The sequence below is a fragment of the Ranitomeya imitator genome, chromosome 5 (genome assembly GCF_032444005.1).
Source record: "Ranitomeya imitator isolate aRanImi1 chromosome 5, aRanImi1.pri, whole genome shotgun sequence".
NCBI lineage: Eukaryota > Metazoa > Chordata > Amphibia > Anura > Dendrobatidae > Ranitomeya > Ranitomeya imitator.
The window spans coordinates 652,866,779-652,885,595 of record NC_091286.1 but is presented as its reverse complement, the minus strand read 5'-3'; the positions used below and the strand labels follow the sequence as shown (position 1 = coordinate 652,885,595).

The 18,817-nt window shown below is 41.8% G+C and overlaps 1 pseudogene; it reads left to right on the top strand.

Moving 5' to 3' along the window:
• Positions 1–12,953: 12,953 nt before the first annotated feature.
• On the top strand, positions 12,954–17,622 carry LOC138637902 (serine/threonine-protein kinase SBK1-like; annotated as a pseudogene).
• Positions 17,623–18,817: the final 1,195 nt, after the last annotated feature.

The window sequence follows — 18,817 nt, the reverse complement described above, 5'->3', positions numbered from 1 at the left end:
AAATCGCAATTGTAAAACCGCAGTGAAATGCGCAGAAAAAACATGGTAAATCCGCCATAAATCCGCAGCGGTTTAGCACTGCAGATTTATCAAATCCGCAGCGGAAAAATCCGCAGAGGACCAGAATACGTGTGCACATACCGAAACCCTAACCCTAACCCTACCCCTAACCCTAGTTCTTACCCCAACCTTAGTGGAAAAAAATTTTTTTTTATTTTTTTTATTGTCCCTACCTATGGGGGTGACAAAGGGGGGGGGGGGGTCATTTACTTTTTTTTTTATTTTGATCACTGAGATATAACCTATCTCAGTGATCAAAATTCACTCTGGATGAATCTGCCGGCTGGCAGATTCGGCCGGCAGATTCGGCGGGCGCACTGCACATGCGCCCGCCATTTTGGAAGATGGCGGCGCCCAGGAAAGAAGACGGACGGTCCCCGGGAGGCCAGGTAAGTATAAGGGGGGAGGGAGATCAGGGCACGGGGGGGGGGCGTCGGAGCACGGGGGGGTGGATCGGAACACGTGGGGTGGATTGGAGCACGGAGTGGGGGAAAAATCGCTGTGCGGGGGATCGCTGTGCGGGGGGGGATCGGAGTGCGGGGGGTTTGATTGGAGCACGGGGGGTGTGATTGGAGCACGGGGGGAGCGGGCAGGAGGACGGGGGAGCGGAGCACAGGACCGAGGGGAGCAGACCACAGATCGGGGGGCTGGGGGGGGCGATCGGAGGAGTGGGGTGGGTGCACATTAGTGTGTCCAGCCATGGCCGATGATATTGCAGCATCGGCCATGGCTGGATTGTAATATTTCACCATTTTTTTAGGTGAAATATTACAAATCGCTCTGATTGGCAGTTTCACTTTCAACAGCCAATCAGAGCGATCGTAGCCACGAGGGGGTGAAGCCACCCCCCCTGGGCTAAACTACCACTCCCCCTGTCCCTGCAGATCGGGTGAAATGGGAGTTAACCCTTTCACCCGATCTGCAGGGACGCGATCTTTCCATGACGCATATGCTGCGTCATGGGTCGGAATGGCACCGACTTTCATGATGCAGCGTATGCGTCAAAGGTCGGGAAGGGGTTAAATTTAAGAGCTAGAGCGCTGAAATTTTGCATATACACACACTACTAACATTAGTAGTGTGGAATATGCAAAAAAAGGGGGATATGACATGGTTTACTGTATGTAAACCAGGTCTCATATCATGTCGGGTTTTGGCAGGAGAAATGAAAAGCCGGTAATTGAATTACCGGCTTTTCTGCTATATCGCCCTGAAGTAAATATATATAAAAAAAAATCTCATTGACTTGTATTGGGTTTCGAGTTTCGGCCGATCCCCGACCCAGACTTTTCAATTGGATCGGCGGATTTCACTCGACACAACTTGAGAAAGTCGGGTTTCGTGAAACCAGACTCGACCTGAAAAAATGAAAAGTCGCTCTACCCTACTGCTCACCATCCCTTCTCTGACTGCACCTAACTGGAGGTCATGCTGCCCCCTCTATTACCTCAGACCCGTGTGCAGGTGCTCCGCGAGAATCACCCTAGAATGGCTCCCCTTTCTAAAGATAATACTGCCATATTGTTCTCACATAATGCCACCATAAAGATCACACATAATGCCGCCATATAGATCACACATACTGTCATATAGATTACACATAATACTGTCATAGTTCTCACATAATACCACTATATAAATCACACTTAGTACCGCCATAGTGTTCTCACATACCAACATATACATCACACATAATACTGTCATATAGTTCTCACATAATACTGCCATATAGATCACTCACAATGCCACCATATAGCTCTCACAAAAAACCATCATAGTTCTCACATAATACCGCCATATATAGCACACAACGCCATAGTGTTCTCACATAATGCCAACATAGTGTTCTCACATAATACTGCCATATGCTTCTCACATAATGCTGCAATATAGATCGCACATAATACCGCCATATACATATCACATACCACCATATAATTCTCATATAATACTGCAACAGAGATCACACATAATCCCATAATATGGTTCTCATATAATACCGTCATATAGTTTTTATATTATTCCACCATACTGACCAAACTATTACCAAAAAATAGAAAAGTGAGTCACAGCGCAAAATACTAATAAAATATATCGATTTTAATAAATACTGCATAAAAAGAGTAGGACAACAATATATTTCAAATGATGGCAGGGCTAGTAACACCTAGAAACCATGCCAGGCAGAAAGAGTACAATCTTTATAATACATATATCTCTTTGTTCCTATAGCAGCATTTTAAAGATGTAAGCAAACAAATAAATAACCACAAATAAAGGGCCCATATACAGCTGCCAGTGCATAAATTCAATGTAACATACTAGAGGGACCATAAAATGTTTTAGTGTCTTGCTTATATAATACCATACTTAATGAACTATCCCCTAGACTAGAGGTATAGATATAAAGAGTGCCGGAACAAAGGGGAAAAGAAGTAAAGAGATAAATACAATAGTACTAACTTACTGCCAGGATGTGGAAAAGAGGCCCCGACGCGCGTTTCGCGGTTAGTGCTTCCTCGGGGGGCGTGATGTACCAAAATGTATTGTGGGATTTTATAGGGGATCTAAAGGAAGAAGCCCCAATAGTGCGGTCTGATGTGGCGCTTCCCGCAGCATGGTGTAGACCGGAAATCATGGATTTGGCATCTGACATCACAGGTCGCCGCCCACAGCTCGGGATCAGCATGTGGGCAGGGATGCTGCAGCGCCGTGGAGATGCGTAGCCATGACACCGGATCAAACACCCAATACAGGAAGCGCTCATCGCAAATGAAAAAAACAGAAAGATCATAAGAAAAGCAGCGCAATGCAAGGAGGAGACACCAGCCATAGTGTAAGGCTCGGGTGTTCATGTAAAGCTGCATGAACCAGTTAACTGCCTAAGTATGTAGCAGTACAGACACAGAGGGCTAATACTGCATAAAGTGTATGAGAACATGTTGCGAGGAACCTGATTATGTTTTTTTTTTTTGTATGGGTCACACAGGGATAGTTAGGTTAATGCGTTGATGAGGTAGGCCAATCTGAACAAATGAGTTTTTAGGGCACGCTTAAATCTGTGGGGATTAATCGTATTAACCTAGGTAGTGCATTCCAAAGAATTGGCGCAGCACATGTAAAGTCTTGGAGACGGGAATGGGAGGTTCTGATTATTGAGGATGCTAACCTGAGGTCATTAGCGGAGCAAAGAGCAGGGGTAGGGTGGTAGACTGAGACCAGAGAGGAGATGTAGGGTGATGCTGAGCCATGGAGTGCTTTGTGGATGAGGGTAGTAGTTTTGTACTGGATACTTTAGTGGATGGGTAACCAGTGTAATGACTGGCACAAGGTAGAGGCATCGGTGTAACGGTTGGTGAGGAATATGATCCTGGCTGCAGCATTCAGGACAGATTGGAGCGGGGAGAGTTTTGTAAGAGGGAGGCCGATTAGTAGAGAGTTACAATAGTCCAGACGAGAATGAATAAATGAAACAGTCAGAGTTTTTGCAGAGTTGAAAGTAAGAAAAGGGCTAATTCTAGAAATGTTTTTGATATGCAGATAAGAAGAGCGAGCCAGAGATCGGATGTGGGGGGTGAATGAAAGGTCAGAATCAAGTATGACCCCAAGGCAGCGAGCATGTTGCTTTGGAGTAATGGTGGAACCGCACACGGAGATGGCAATGTCAGGCATAGGTAGGTTAATAGAGGGAGAAAACACGAGGAGTTCAGTTTTTGACAGGTTCAGTTTCAGATAGAGGGAGGACATGATGTTAGAGACAGCGGTAAGACAATCACTGGTGTTTTCTAAAAAGGTCGGCGTCATAACAGGAGAAGAGGTGTATAATTGGGTGTCGTCAGCATAGAGATGGTACTGGAAACCAAATCTACTGATTGTTTGTCCAATAGGGGCAGTTTACAAAGAGAAGAGGAGGGGGCCTAGGACTGATCCTTGAGGAACCCCAACAGTAAGGGGAAGGTGAGAGGAGGAGGAACCAGCAAAACATACAGTGAAGGATCGGTCAGAGAGATAGGAGGAGAACCAGGAGAGAACGGTGTCCTTGAGGCCAATGGAGTGGAGCATAGTGAGGAGGAGCTGATGATCCACAGTGTCAAATGCTGCGTAGAGATCCAAGAGAACTAGCATGGAGTAGTGACCATTAGATTTAGCTGTACTGATTTGAAATGTTGGGCAATGGGTTTGAGCACCTCATCAGCTTGGCTTTCTGCCGCATTCTGGATGTCACGGACATGCTCTCTCACCCCCTCACCCGCAATTGGCGGGTAGTGAGACCCACATAAATAAGTCCGCATGGGCAAGACGCATAGTAGATCACATTTTCTGTGCATCAGGTAATGTGATGTGTAATTCTAAATTCCTTACAATCATCACTAGAGCGAAATGTAGAGGATCTTTCTAAATTTTTGCTTCCAACACAGCTTTTGCATTGGAAAAATCCCCACTTGGGACCTTTTGACCCAAATCTACAGATTGACTCCTGACCTTTGTAGTAGCTATGACTTAAAAGGTCCTTTAAGTTTTTATTCCTCCGATATGTGATTGAAGGTACCGGCGGAGTGCAGTCAGTCAAAATGCGATCTTGTTTGATTATCGGCCAATATTTACCCAAGGCCGTTCTCATAGCGAAAGAATTGTTGGAAAAAGTGGAGATGAATCTCACCTGATGTTCAGACTGACTTCTCACTTTACTCTTAAGGAGGTCCTCTCATTTCAACGTAGATGCCCTCTTTCTGCAATTTCCAATAGTCCGTCTTGAATACCCTCGTTCTTCAAAGCGTTCCTGTAAGAGCTCAGCTGGTTTGTAATAAGAAGATTCTTCTGAGCAAATACGTTTTGCCCTCAAAAACTGACCATAGGGGATATTCCTTTTCAAATGTACAAGATGGGCCGAAGAGGCATGCAAGACCCCATTGACTGCAGTTTTCTTACGAAGGAGGTCACTTTGAAGAAATCCATCCTTGTCTTTGAAGATTCGTATATCCAGGAAATCGAAGCTTTCTCGACTAGAATGACAGGAGAGTTTGAGGTTATTGTTGTTATTATTCAATGACTCACCGAAATTCAATAATTCACTCTCAGTACTCTGCCAGATAGCGAATACATCATCGATGTATCTGGTCCATAGTAACACCTGGGAGGCAAGAGGGATAGGATCCATAGTGTTCTCACATAATGCCACCATAGTGTTCTCACATAATACTGCCATATGCTTCTCACATAATGCTGCAATATGCAATATAGATCGCACATAATACCTCCATGTACATCACATACCACCATATAATTCTCACATAATACTGCCACAGATCACACAATCCCACAATATGGTTCTCATATAATACCGTCATATAGTTTTTAGATTATTCCACCATATTGATCAAACATAATACCACCATACAGATCAAACTTAATACCATCATACAGATCACACATAATGCCATAATACTTATCACACATAATACTTGGCGGCATCAAGTGTAGTCTATATGGCAGTACAGTATAAAAATATATGGCAGCATCATGTGTGATCTATATGGCAGTATTATGTAAAAAATATATGGCTGTATAATGTGTGATCCATATGGCAGTGTGCTGGTCTATGGGGGGTCACAGAGAGATATATGGTGGAAGCAGCAGGGTGATAGCAGTACAGAGTATTTCAGGAAAGAAGTGTGCTGGTCTATGGGCGATCACAGAGATATATGGTGCAATGAGCAGGGTGACAGCAGTACAGAGTATTTCAGGAGAGCAATGTGCTAGTCTATGGGGGGAGTGTGCTTATGCTCACACGCTGACACAACTGTATACTTAGCCTTTACTGGCTATTAAAATGGGATACGCCCCCAAAAAATGATGTGGGGTCCCTCTATACTTAATAACCAGCAAAGGCTATGCAGACAGCTGCAGGCTGATATTAGTAGCTTAGGAAGGGGCCATGGATATTGCCCCCCCAGGCTAAAAACATCAGCTCTCAGCCACCCCAGAAATGGTGCCTCTATTAGAGGCACCTTTTCAGGCTCTTTCCCCGGCGATTCCCACTTGCCCTGTAGTGGTTGCAAGTAAGGTTCATATTTGTGGGGTTGATGTCACCTTTGTATTGTCCGGTGACATCAAGCCCACGGCTTAGTAATGGAGAGATGTCTGTTGTGAATTCCACTCTTTGGATCCCTCCGGTGGTTGTAAGTGGCACTTTTGTGAGTTCTGCTCTTGGGCTCCCTCTTGTGGTTTCGAGCGGTATGGCTGCTCCTTGGAGTTAGCTGTCTGCAGCTGCTTCCACTGATCGTCTTTTCTGCTCGGCTATTTATGCCTGTCTCTGTCCTTCAGCCAGTGCCACTTGTAAATGGTTCCTGGTTGGATTCACATCTCTTTGGATTTCCCTGTTATCCTGACCAGTTCAGCAAAGCTAAGTTTTTGCTTGCTCTCTTCTGTTCACAGATTGTGGACTTATTCGTTCTGTGCTTTCTATGTTTGTCCAGCGTTATCAGTATGAATTAATTTTGTCTTGCTGGAAGCTCTGGGAAGCAGATTTACCCTCCACACCTTTAGTCTGATGTGGAGATTTTTAGTAAACTCTGCGTGGATTTTTGTAGTGTTTTATACTGACCGCACAGTATTCCATCCTGTCCTATCTATCAAGCTAGACTGGCCTCCTGTGCTCATCCTGGTTTCATTCTGTTTATGTCTTTTCCCTCTCCACTCACAGTCATTATTTGTGGGGATCTAATCTATCCTTTGGGGATTTTCTCTGAGGCCAGATAGTTTTCCTGCTTCTATCTTTAGGGGTAGTTAGCTACTAATCCTATAGTTCAATTGTAAAAGTCAAAGCCAGAATAAAGTCCTTTATTAATCTTAATTAAACCATAATCCCCAACTCACTCGTCTCCTGCCACAAAAATAAAATAAACCACAAATATTCCTCACCTGTCCACCGAAAAGAAAATCCATAATGTCCCATGATGATCCTGATCATATTGAGAGCAGTCACATCAGTGATATGACTGCTCTCAAAGACACGGGAAGGGCAGCATCCTATGAAGGAAAGCCACCTATGCCAAGCATGGTATCCATCCACAGACAGCTGTTTCGGGGTGTTTGCCCCTCATCAGTGTGGAGTAGGAATCTGGCTATTAGGAGCAGTGCCTAGTAAAAAGGCTATAAAGGCACAGATGATTGGCCTCGGGGAGACCAAAACATCCAACACCGCGGAGACACAATCACGTGTTTCTCAACGCAGTGATTCCAGAACACTGCCCCCATCCCAAGGGGCGTGATGGTGTCTCCGCGGTGTTGGATGTTTTGGTCTCCCCGAGGCCAATCATCTGTGCCTTTATAGCCTTTTTACTAGGCACTGCTCCTAATAGCCAGATTCCTACTCCACACTGATGAGGGGCAAACACCCCGAAACAGCTGTCTGTGGACGGATACCATGCTTGGCATAGGTGGCTTTCCTTCATAGGATGCTGCCCTTCCCGTGGTTGTTCCTTCCCGGGGAAAGGCCTGGCTATTCACTGCTTGCGTCGAGAAACACGTGATGGTGTCTCCGCAGCTTCTTTACATGCATCTGCATATTTCCCATAAGGGATGGGGGCAGTGTTCTGGAATCACTGCGTTGAGAAACACGTGATGGTGTCTCCGCGGTGTTGGATGTTTTGGTCTCCCCGAGGCCAATCATCTGTGCCTTTATATGCTCTCAAAGACAGCCGGCGATATACTGACAGGAGGTGATTGCCCCCTGCAGTGGATCACTGCACCACCGTGAGAATTTTTTTTTATGGGAATGTGTATGTAATGTAATTTTTTTTTTTTTTTTTTTTTTTTTTTTTTTTAACTGTGAGCACAGGGGCCAGCAAATGATACTACTCTACCATCAGACATAGCCCGATGGGAGCAGTAATCTCACCGGTCCGCACCTGCTTTTTTACTTCAGGTCACAGTAAGCTGCGAAATCATGTTGACATCTGCCAACAAGATCCCGCAGCACTGTGAAAAGCAGTACCTGCGATAGCATAACAGCGGATGACTGTCACAGCTGTGGGGTGACTGACGTGACAGAATGACCCCCGCAGCTCCTGTTATCGCATGCACTGAGCAGTGTGTGCAGGGGGGATAGGAGTGCATAGGAGGGAGAGGGACCCATGGGGAGAGAGACATACAGGGGGAGAGGCGTGCATAGGAGGGAGAGCAACCCATGAGGAGAAAGACATGCAGGGGAGAGAGGAGTGCATAGGAGGGAGAGTGACCCATGAGGAGAAAGACATGCAGGGGAGAGGAGCGCATAGGAGGGAGAACAACCAATGGGGAGAGGGACATACAGGGGAGAGAGCAGTGCATAGGATGGAAAGGGACTCATGAGGAGAGAGACATGCAGGGGGAGAGGAGTGCATTGGAGGGAGAGCACCACATAGGGAGAGAAACATTCAGGGAGGAGAGGAGTGCATAGGAGAGGAATAGATACAAGGCTCAGCAGTCAGTATTAAACAGGATAGGATTAGATATATGGCTCAGCAGACAGTATTACACAAGATATGATTAGATACCCTGCTCAGCAGACAGTATCACACAGGATAGGATTAGATACATGGCTCAGCAGACAGTATTACACAGAATAGGATTAGATACAAGGCTCAGAGTCAGTATCACACAGGATAGGATTAGATACATGGCTCCGAGACAGTATCACACAGGATAGGATTAGATACAAGGCTCAGAGTCAGTATCACACAGGAAAGGATTAGTGTCACAAAGAAGGAAGAAGACCAGGTTTTTCAACGTATCTGCGCTGACTACACAATGATGGAAATGTTCTTAAAAGCTTTTATTGTGCCGATGCGCTTCGTGGCAATCTGCCACTTCCTCATTGCCTAAAATTTACAGTATCTGTTTACAGCAGTGGTTTTATACAAAACCTTCATGGCATTACAATTACAAACAAACCGACATCACTTTCTGTTAAAACGCCCCCTCCAATGTCAGAATGTCATACCACAGTTACAATGACTTTATTTCAAAATCTAAACTAATGAAACTCATTATCCACCTAAACAATCAGTCTTTAGTTCAAAAGAAATATATATATATATATATATATATATATATATATATATATATATATATATATATATATATATATATATATATATATATATATATATATATATATATATATATATATATATATATATATATATATATATATATATATATATAAAGAATGGTCACTACATATTAAACATTTTTTGGAAAAGTAGAGTTAGCTAGAATAAAACTCACAAGTTTTGGGCGACCCAGAACACTTAGGGTTTCCCATTACCTTCGTACCATCTCGCCACTTCTTGGGAATAATTGAGGTTTTATACAAAACCTTCAGGACATCACAAGCAAACAAACATCACTTCCGGAGAAAACGCCCCCTCCAATGTCAAGATGTCACACGACAGTCACAATATCTTGATATCAAGATATAACCTCTGATAAAACACATTAAACCTCTATACAGTCAATCTTTAATTTAAAACCGTGTATAAAACCTATAATCAATATATATTAAGATTTTATAAAAATATAATAGCTGGACTTGAACCCATAGGTTTCAGGCAAGGCAGAACACCAAAGACTTCACATTACAAATATACTAAATCTCCATTACTGGGGAATGAATGTGTGATTAGGAAATCCGTTGGGTCACTAGGGGCAAGAAACCATAAAGGATGGCTTATCAAAAAAAATCTACCAACTCATTAAGACCATTTGGATGAATAGAGTCTAATTTGTATATCCAGACAATGCAGAAGCATTGGAAGATTCTACTAAATGACCCGGTCTGTCAGAAACTAGACCAGTGGTTACCGTTAGGAGGGCACCATCCCTTAAAAATATTTTATCCACCAGTAGAATAAGGGATGGGGGAGATAGAAAAAAATCCCCTTATGCAGGAATCAGCACCTCACAGAAGCCTCTAAGAGGTTCCTTTAAATGGAAAAATAAAAAATACTTGTGTTGCCTTTGGATCAGTGATAACATGAATACTTTTCACTCAAATAATGATAGTGATAGAGTAGATGACATTAATTTTAAGTTAACATGCCAATCCAGTTTTGTGATTTATCTAATTGATTGTTGCTGTGGGAAATAATATGTGGGACGCACTACACAACCTCTACATTTAAGGATGAACTCATGTAGACACAATATTTCTAAGGGCTATCTGAAACATGGCTTGTCTTTACATTGCTTTGACAAACACGGGAATAAAGCCCCAATACGAGTTACACCGATAGATCATGTACCAGCGGATACCCCAAATAGAATACAGTGTCTAAATAAGAGAGAAGTGTATTGGATATACAAATTAGACACTATTCATCCATATGGTCTTAATGAGTTGCTAGATCTTTTTTGATAACCCATTCTTTATGGTTTGTGGCCCCACGTATTTCCTAATCACATGTGCATTCCCCAGAAATAGATATTTAGTATATTGGTAATGGGAAGTCTTTGGTGTTCTTTATTGCCTAAAAGCTATGGGTTTGAGTCCAGACATTTTATTTTTCTAAAATCTTAATATTTAATGATTATAGGTTTTACACACGGTTTAATATTAAAGATTGACTCTTTAGAGGTTTAATGTGTTTTATCAGAGGTTATATCTTGATATAAAGATATTGTGACTGTCGTGTGACCTCTTGACATTGGAGGGGGCGTTTTCGCAGGAAGTGAGGTTTGTTTGCTTGTGATGTCATGAAGGTTTTGTATAAAATCTCAACTACTCCCAACAAGTGGAGAGATGGCATAATGGTAATGGGAAGCACTAAGTGTTGTGGCTCACCCAAAACTTGTGAGTTTGATTCTAGCTAACTGTATTTTTCAAAAAAATGTTTACTACGAAGTGATCATTGGTTATATATGTATATATATTTCTTTTGAATTAAAGACTGATTGTTTAGGTGGATAATGAGTTTCATTAGAGTTTAGATTTTGTAATAAAGTCATTGTAACTGTGGTATGACATTCTGACATTGGAGGGGGCGTTTCCACAGGAAGTGATGTCGGTTTGTAATTGCGATGCCATGAAGGTTTTGTATAAAACCACTGCTGTAAACAGATCCTGTAAATTTTTGGCCCTGAGGAAGTGGCAGATTGCCACGAAACGTGTCGGCACAATAAAGCTTTTAAAAACATTTCCATCATTGTGTGGTCAGCGCGGATACATTGAAAAACCCGGTCGTCTTCTTCCTTCTTTGTGACATTGGTATCCACGGGAGTCTGCAGCGACCACTGTTTCCTCTCATATCCTGCAGGTGGTTGTGACCTTTCACAACCTTTAAAGGTGAGTGCATCTACCTCATATTGTCATCCAAATTATCACTTTTATCGCCCTATGTGCGCTCTCTTTCCTTAATTACAGAAAAGGATTAGATACACAGCTCAGAGTCAGTATCACACAGGATAGGATTAGATTCCCCACCCCCGAATACTTACTTCACCAATCCGCTGCCCGTGCTGCTTCGTTCTCCCTGAAAATAATGCAAAACAATTAAAAATAAAAATATTACAGTTAAAAAGGTTTTATTTTGTATTAAAAATAATTGTTTATATAAACAATCATTTAAAAAAAAAATTGCGGCACCTTCCCTTTAAGCATCGATTATATGTCTTTTTCATGGATAGTGCCCATTTCAGGCTATGAAGCTGTCCATGTGTCCTTTTTCCTCTGGAACAGGACAATAAATGGTTGTGACATCTCAATTTTTGATCTGTTTTGCAAGACAAAAGGTCCGAAAAATTAAACCGTGCTCGGATGTCCTCCATGTTTTTTGTCCAGGTTTTGTACATTTTTACTATTTAATGGGTAGGGTGAGCTTGAATATTTTTTGCCCAAGAATAAAAAACAGATGCCCCTCTGACATGACAAATGAATATTTATATAAAAACATGGGTCCAGTTTCTCTTTTAGAGAAAGCAGCAGGAGGTCGGGAAGGGTAGATGTGACTCTAGTGGGCAAAATAAATTAAGTACTGAGTAGATTAGCAATTTAATAGAAACACAAACAATGCTAAGGTGGGCACCACCCTGACACCATTGTGGCACAACCAACTTTTAAACCAGGCTATTCACAGCTAATTCAATGACAGTTGAGTCTCCTGAATGTCCCTGTTCTAGGTGACACATTCATCTGTAATTCAATGGAGGGTTTTGACAGCCAATTGGCAAATGAGGAGGATGGACATCAATGCCAGGTAGCTGCCTACCTATAAAAGCCAGAAGTTCATGAGTCTTGTGGACTTATTCCTGAGAACTTCTCTGTGGAGATAGGACCTCTCTGAACCACAAGAAAGCGACATCACTCAACTTTTTGGAGCAGAACCCAAATTATCAACTTCACCAAAAACCCGACCCAGGTAAGATCACTCTTCAGTAGTATATCCATTGGTCTTACTTATTGTGAGTTTGGGGGTCTTCTTTCCAAATAATCATACAATTGTTCCCATTTGTAGTAACATTATATTGGTTACATTTTCTATTTTTCTTGCTTTTCCTAATCCTCAAAAATATAAAAAAGTAATCTCTAGATACAAACACTTCTGTATTATCATAGAACTATTTCGCTATACCCCAATTTTGACCTTTTCTGTAATTATAATGGCTTCATGGAAAAGTTGCTGACAACCAATATGCTAGTTAAGATTTTTTTTACAAGCGTTGTCAACCATCCTTTCCCTGACTGGCACATCTTTCTGTTTTAGGATTGGTTTCTAAATTATTATAGCTGACCAAAGAACTGAGGATTGTGATCACCACATGATGTTGTATAAATCGTATTCCTTATATTTTCCTGTAGAGTCGTACTGAGCTTCTATTGGATAGCACAAAGAATCACCAACTTTCAAGCAGCAATGGCCACCTTCCAAATCTTGGAACTTCAGGAGATTTCTGAATGCTACAATGTCATCAAGGAGCTGGGCCAAGGGTCGTATGGAAAAGTTCTGCTGGCACAGACCAAACTGACAGGTATGTGAACAAGGCAAAACAAAGATGGTCACTTATGAACATTAGTGGCATAAAAGTGGTAATTTATATACATGTATAGTAATTTAATAATGACTAATTGGCAATGGAGATGAGCTATTTATATGTAGGTCATTGGTAGGTCCACATTATTTTAGTAACATCAGCTGGGAAAATCCCCATACACATAGGAGCAAAATCATCCAAACCTGCCAAATCCTAATCAATATCTAATGTGTATAGTTGGGTTCAATAGGGATCAAATGATAATAGAGTTCAGGAGAAATAAGTGTTGGCCAAATGTGACCTGGATAGCTGTTAGTATGTGGGGCTTTGTTTCTTCTCTGTATCAGTATCCGATTGTCATCAGCATTCATCAAATTCAGCTGGATCTACCAATGGTGGAAACAGATCCATGTGTATGGCCAACTTTACTGTCTTATGTCATAAAACTGTCCAGCTAAAATTATCAATAGGCTGCACCATCCATTGTGTATCTGACAGAAGACATTGAGAGACAAAAGGACTAAAGGCCCCTTCACATTAAGCGACGCTGCAGCGATACCGACAACGATTCGGATCGCTGCAGCGTCGCTGTTTGGTCGCTGGAGAGCTGTCACACAGACCGCTCTCCAGCGACCAACGATGCCGGTAACCAGGGTAAATATCGGGTAACTAAGCGCAGGGCCGCGCTTAGTAACCCGATGTTTACCCTGGATACCATGCTAAAAGTAAAAAAAAACAAACACTACATACTTACCTAACGCTGTCTGTCCTCCAGCGCTGCGCTCTGCTTCTCTGCTCTCCTCCTGTACTGGCTGTGAGCCGGAAAGCAGAGCGGTGACGTCACCGCTCTACTTTCCGGCTCACAGCCAGTACAGGAGGAGTGCAGAGCACAGCGCTGGAGGACAGACAGCGTTAGGTAAGTATCTAGTGTTTGTTTTTTTTTTACTTTTAGCATGGTATCCAGGGTAAACATCGGGTTACTAAGCGCGGCCCTGCGCTTAGTTACCCGATGTTTACCCTGGTTACCAGTGAAGACATCGCTGGATTGGTGTCACACACGCCGATCCAGCGATGTCAGCAGGAGTCCAGCGACGAAATAAAGTTCTGGACTTTATTCAGCGACCAACGATCTCCCAGCAGGGGCCTGATCGTTGGTCGCTGTCACACAGAACGATTTCATTAACGATATCGTTGCTACGTCACAAATAGCAATGATATCGTTAACAATATCGTTATGTGTGAAGGTACCTTAAGAAGTTGGAGTTCAGTTTCTCAGTCCTTTTTTTCTCACTGTAGATTGAATTATCTTGCAGCCATCTGACAGTGGCTCTTCCATAGAGAACACAAAAAATTATTTTGAGAGGTCCTGTGCTTAATGTTAGATGTCGGCTGTCAAAAATATCTTCAAGGAGGAAAAAATATCATGAGATTTAACTCCAACCGCTCAATCTTTATCCCCACAGCTGAGCCAAATGTTTCTATGTGCTGGTGAGTTTGGAGAGGTGACTGCCAGCGAAATGATAGATCTTGTGTGTATTCCTCAAGATAGTGACATTTAGGTTAAAAAAAAAACTGTATTTAATTTCTATCTTTCTGTTCCCTGATATCTGTCCGAGAGTTGGAAGGACGCGAAGCACATCAGATATTCAGCCTGACCTGCCAAAATTGGCTGGTTCGGTCAACTTTGTTGTAATGTTCATGGCAGCCTCCGTCTGTGATTCCCGGACTTTCATCTAAAGTAATTGTTTTGTATAATCAAATGTGTATGTAAATTTGAAGTAAAAAGGGGATATGTGGAAGTCAAACACATGTGGCATCATTTTTATAGTGATAAACTTGGGCTTAAACTCGTGTTACTATAAATTTTCTTCTTTATTTGTGTATTTTTCTAGGACAACCACTGGCCATGAAATTAGTGAGGAAGGACAGAACTCAACTGCAAACTTTTCTAATGGAGTTGTCATTGTCAATCACCCTCTCTGACGACCCGAACATTATTACCACATATCCCATCTTTATTAGCACGATGGACCATTATGTGCTGACTCAGGAGTTGGCAACAGCGGGAACCTTGGATGATATTATCCAAAGTCAGGTAAGAAAGAACATCTGGATCGGTCTCTTACAATACATCCATACTTTCTATATACCCCCATAAATAATAGCCAGTTAGCTAACTAATGTGCATGGGGGTCTTTGGGAATACATTAAGCCTTTGAAAGGGTGGAATATGCTTTTCTACACTTTTTGATGCAACATGGCAATCACAGCATCAGTTTTACCTACTGCAGCATGCACAGTCAGAACAACTGCAAAATGTTCAAATTTTAGTATTTTTGCTTTAGTTAAGGAACTACATAAGGAAATCTCATGATACTGATTTGTTTTCTGCAGGTTGGAATTCCCGAGGAGGCAGTCAAGAGGTGTGCATTGCAGGTATCTTGGGCTCTTGACTATTTGCATGCTAGAGGTTTGGTGCACAGGGACCTGAAGCCGGACAATGTGTTGCTCATGGACAAGGACTGTTATCAAATCAAGCTGGGAACCTACGTGTCATCCATGTCACATATTATTCCGTACATGGCTCCAGAGTTATGTGAATTGAAAGAAGGAGAATATTTAACCTTGAGCCCAGCTATAGATACTTGGGCTTTTGGGGTTCTTCTCTTTGTTATTTCAACTGGATATTTCCCCTGGCTGGAAGCAATAGAGACTGACACAATGTACCAAGTGTACATCAACTGGAAGAAATGTCCAGACTGGGCTCCTCCACCCTCTCATTGGGAGATGTTTTCAAGAGAAGCCGTAAAAATGTTTGGCAATCTTCTTGGACAATGCCCGTCTTCTCGTCATCCAATTCTGTCTGTCTTCGATTACCTCAATTTTCCCTGGAAAATAAACGTCTTGGAGTTTGGCACCGACATTGAGGTTCAGGAGGAAGATTTGGTAATTGAATTTGTGGAGGACAGCCCATAGCTTCAATCTATGATGAAACCGATCCGGGAAAGCAGCACATTCAGTCTTGGAGCAGAAGTTTACAGTCCAATCATATTGATCCATGCAGAAAGCATCGCACTGACTCTTAGATCCAAAATGGAAATTTCAAAAGTCCTAATGGTATGACATCGCCGGGCGATCATTCTAACCTGATACTGGTGGCCGAAATTCCGGATGGGACCACAATTATGAGAAGCAAAAGAAGCTTTGTAAAGTGAGTATTCCATGAACACTTGTAATTTTTAATATAATGGGTGATTTTTATAGAATGTTGTAGATTGCAAGATGGCTATGGATTACGACTTGATTTTTATTCTTCGTAATTTAATGGAAACCCGTTAGTAAAGTTTAATGACCATTTCACTTATCTCTTCACATCCTGCATTTTAGGCTGAGTTTTTTAGTCTAGTATTCATCCATTTGAAACATATCAGTATTATATTCATGCATCTATTTCAAATGCAAGAAAAAAATGAATAGTAAAGGAAACTTTTTGAAAAAGGATTGTTTCTTTTTAATCCAGTTTTAGAACACACTTTTTATATCTGCATTATTCCTGTTTTTCCTTCTTAATTTACTGTTTTCTTAAGTGACAATTTTATCTTCAATTTTTTAACCTTTTTATTTTGGGATTTTTTTGTAATGGATTCGTTATTATATATAAAGCAGGAAGTAACAAGAGATCCTTACTGGAATGTGTGGAACTTCATTTGGGGAGGATAACACTGCCTTATATTTAGATTTTTGTGAATTGGATTACTGTGAAAATGCTGTCTGCTTATATCATGTACAGCTTCCTCGTGACACTCCTGAAGGAGAAGTGGTGAAAAGAGACCAGGGAGTGCCACTGACAAAAGACATGGATCCATCAGAGCTTCCAGGATGACCCGTGGAGTGTACACCACCCTGTTCCAGAAACTTCATCTGCACCCAGGGAAGTATTGCACATATATGCCGATGTCCATTGCCAGTTCAGATAATTTGATGTAGCACTATAATATGGACTCATCACCAGCCTGTCCACACTCAGACCACAGTCCTTTTCTGGACTTTGTTTTGTCCCAGGGATGATCTGTACAGGACCACAGCTGGAGCCCTTTGCTTATCTATCAGACTCAAGTGGGCCTCTTCTGTTCATCCCAGTTGCAAACCAGACTCATTTCCCAGACTCTGCTGTCTCTGGGATTATCTGAAAAAGACCATCAGATCCATGAGTGGAGTCTATATACCCAAGTGACCCACTTCAATCCATTCCAGTTGCTTAACAGACTCATTTCTCAGACTCTGCTCTTTCTCTTGGATGATCTGAATGGGACCACTGAGCAACACAAAGGGACACAGACATCGGGTCACCTTGAATACTCAGATCTGCATTTTTAGCTCATCCCAGCTGCAGACAACACTTCTTCTCCAGTCTCTGTTCCTTTTCAGATCATCCCAGAGATACAGCATTCTGGTCTACAAGGAAAAACCATGAAGACTTCTCAGATTCACAAACAGCTTGAACATCTGACTCATTTTGTAGACCTGAGCGGCCTCTTCAGTTTATACTAGGTAGTTAGACCATTTTTCAGATAGTTAGGGTCTCGCAAGACAATGAGGACCCTTGACGTGGGTTGCGAGCTTACGGTATTTTTCTTAAAATATTCAAGTGTTCTTCCCTTGCTTGATTATTTTGAGTAACATATCAACCAATACCTCATTACCACCAATAGGAATCCACAAAAAGGTATAAAATAGAACGTAAAAATGTAATAATTTATTTTCACTATATAAATGTTAAATTACATGTGGCAAATGTAACTATATAATTTATTCTGAAGCTGAAAAATGATCCCAAACATCCAACCAATGTCATTAAGGACCATCTTCAGCATGCATAAGAACAAGGAGTCCTGGGGGTGAAGTTATGGTCTCCGCAGAGCCCTGATCTCACATCATTGTGTCTGTGTGGGATTACACGAGGAGACAAGTATTTCCACAAGCGACATCAACACAAGATCTGTGGTTACTGGTTAGTTCTACAAGATGATTGTAAAAACCTCCCCGCTGAGCTCCTTCAGAAACTGTGTACAATGGTCAAGTACCTAGAAGAACTGACAAAGGGCACTTTGTCACTTTGCATTTTAATAATAGATTCAAATAGACTATTAACACTTCTATTTTATAAATCATTATTACTTTACTGCATTTTTTCAGAATTATGAGCTGATATTATGTTTCTTCAGAAGATTAATGGTGCTATAGTGAGGGCCTGTAGGAGAAATAAATATGTGGCCCGATCTGGATCTGACAATCAATTGTGCTAAACCAGCCTTCATCCCAATACGTACATGTGACAGACACGTTGTGGCTGAGGAAAGGTCTGTAAAATATCTGGGGATCAATGTTCCCCCCCGCATTGAGGACTTTTAGGTTAAATCTATTGTCTGTGGTGGAAAAGTTTAGAAGGAAAGTGCAAATAACTTAAAGGGAAGAACCCACCAATTTTTTTCACCAACTGAAAAAACAAAGTATTCATGTTTATATTTAATGGTACAGAATATGAAAAAAATATATTTTTATATTTTCCGCTATAGTTTTCTAATTTCAGGCTGTGGGATTAGCTACTCGTAGTATATCACACACTGGGGTTAGATACGTGGCATGTATCAGTATCTTAAATTAGATAGGTGGAGTTTATCCAAGAGCTGGGGGTTAGATACAGTATCATTCGCTGGAGCTAGATGCGCGGATTGTATCACAGGCT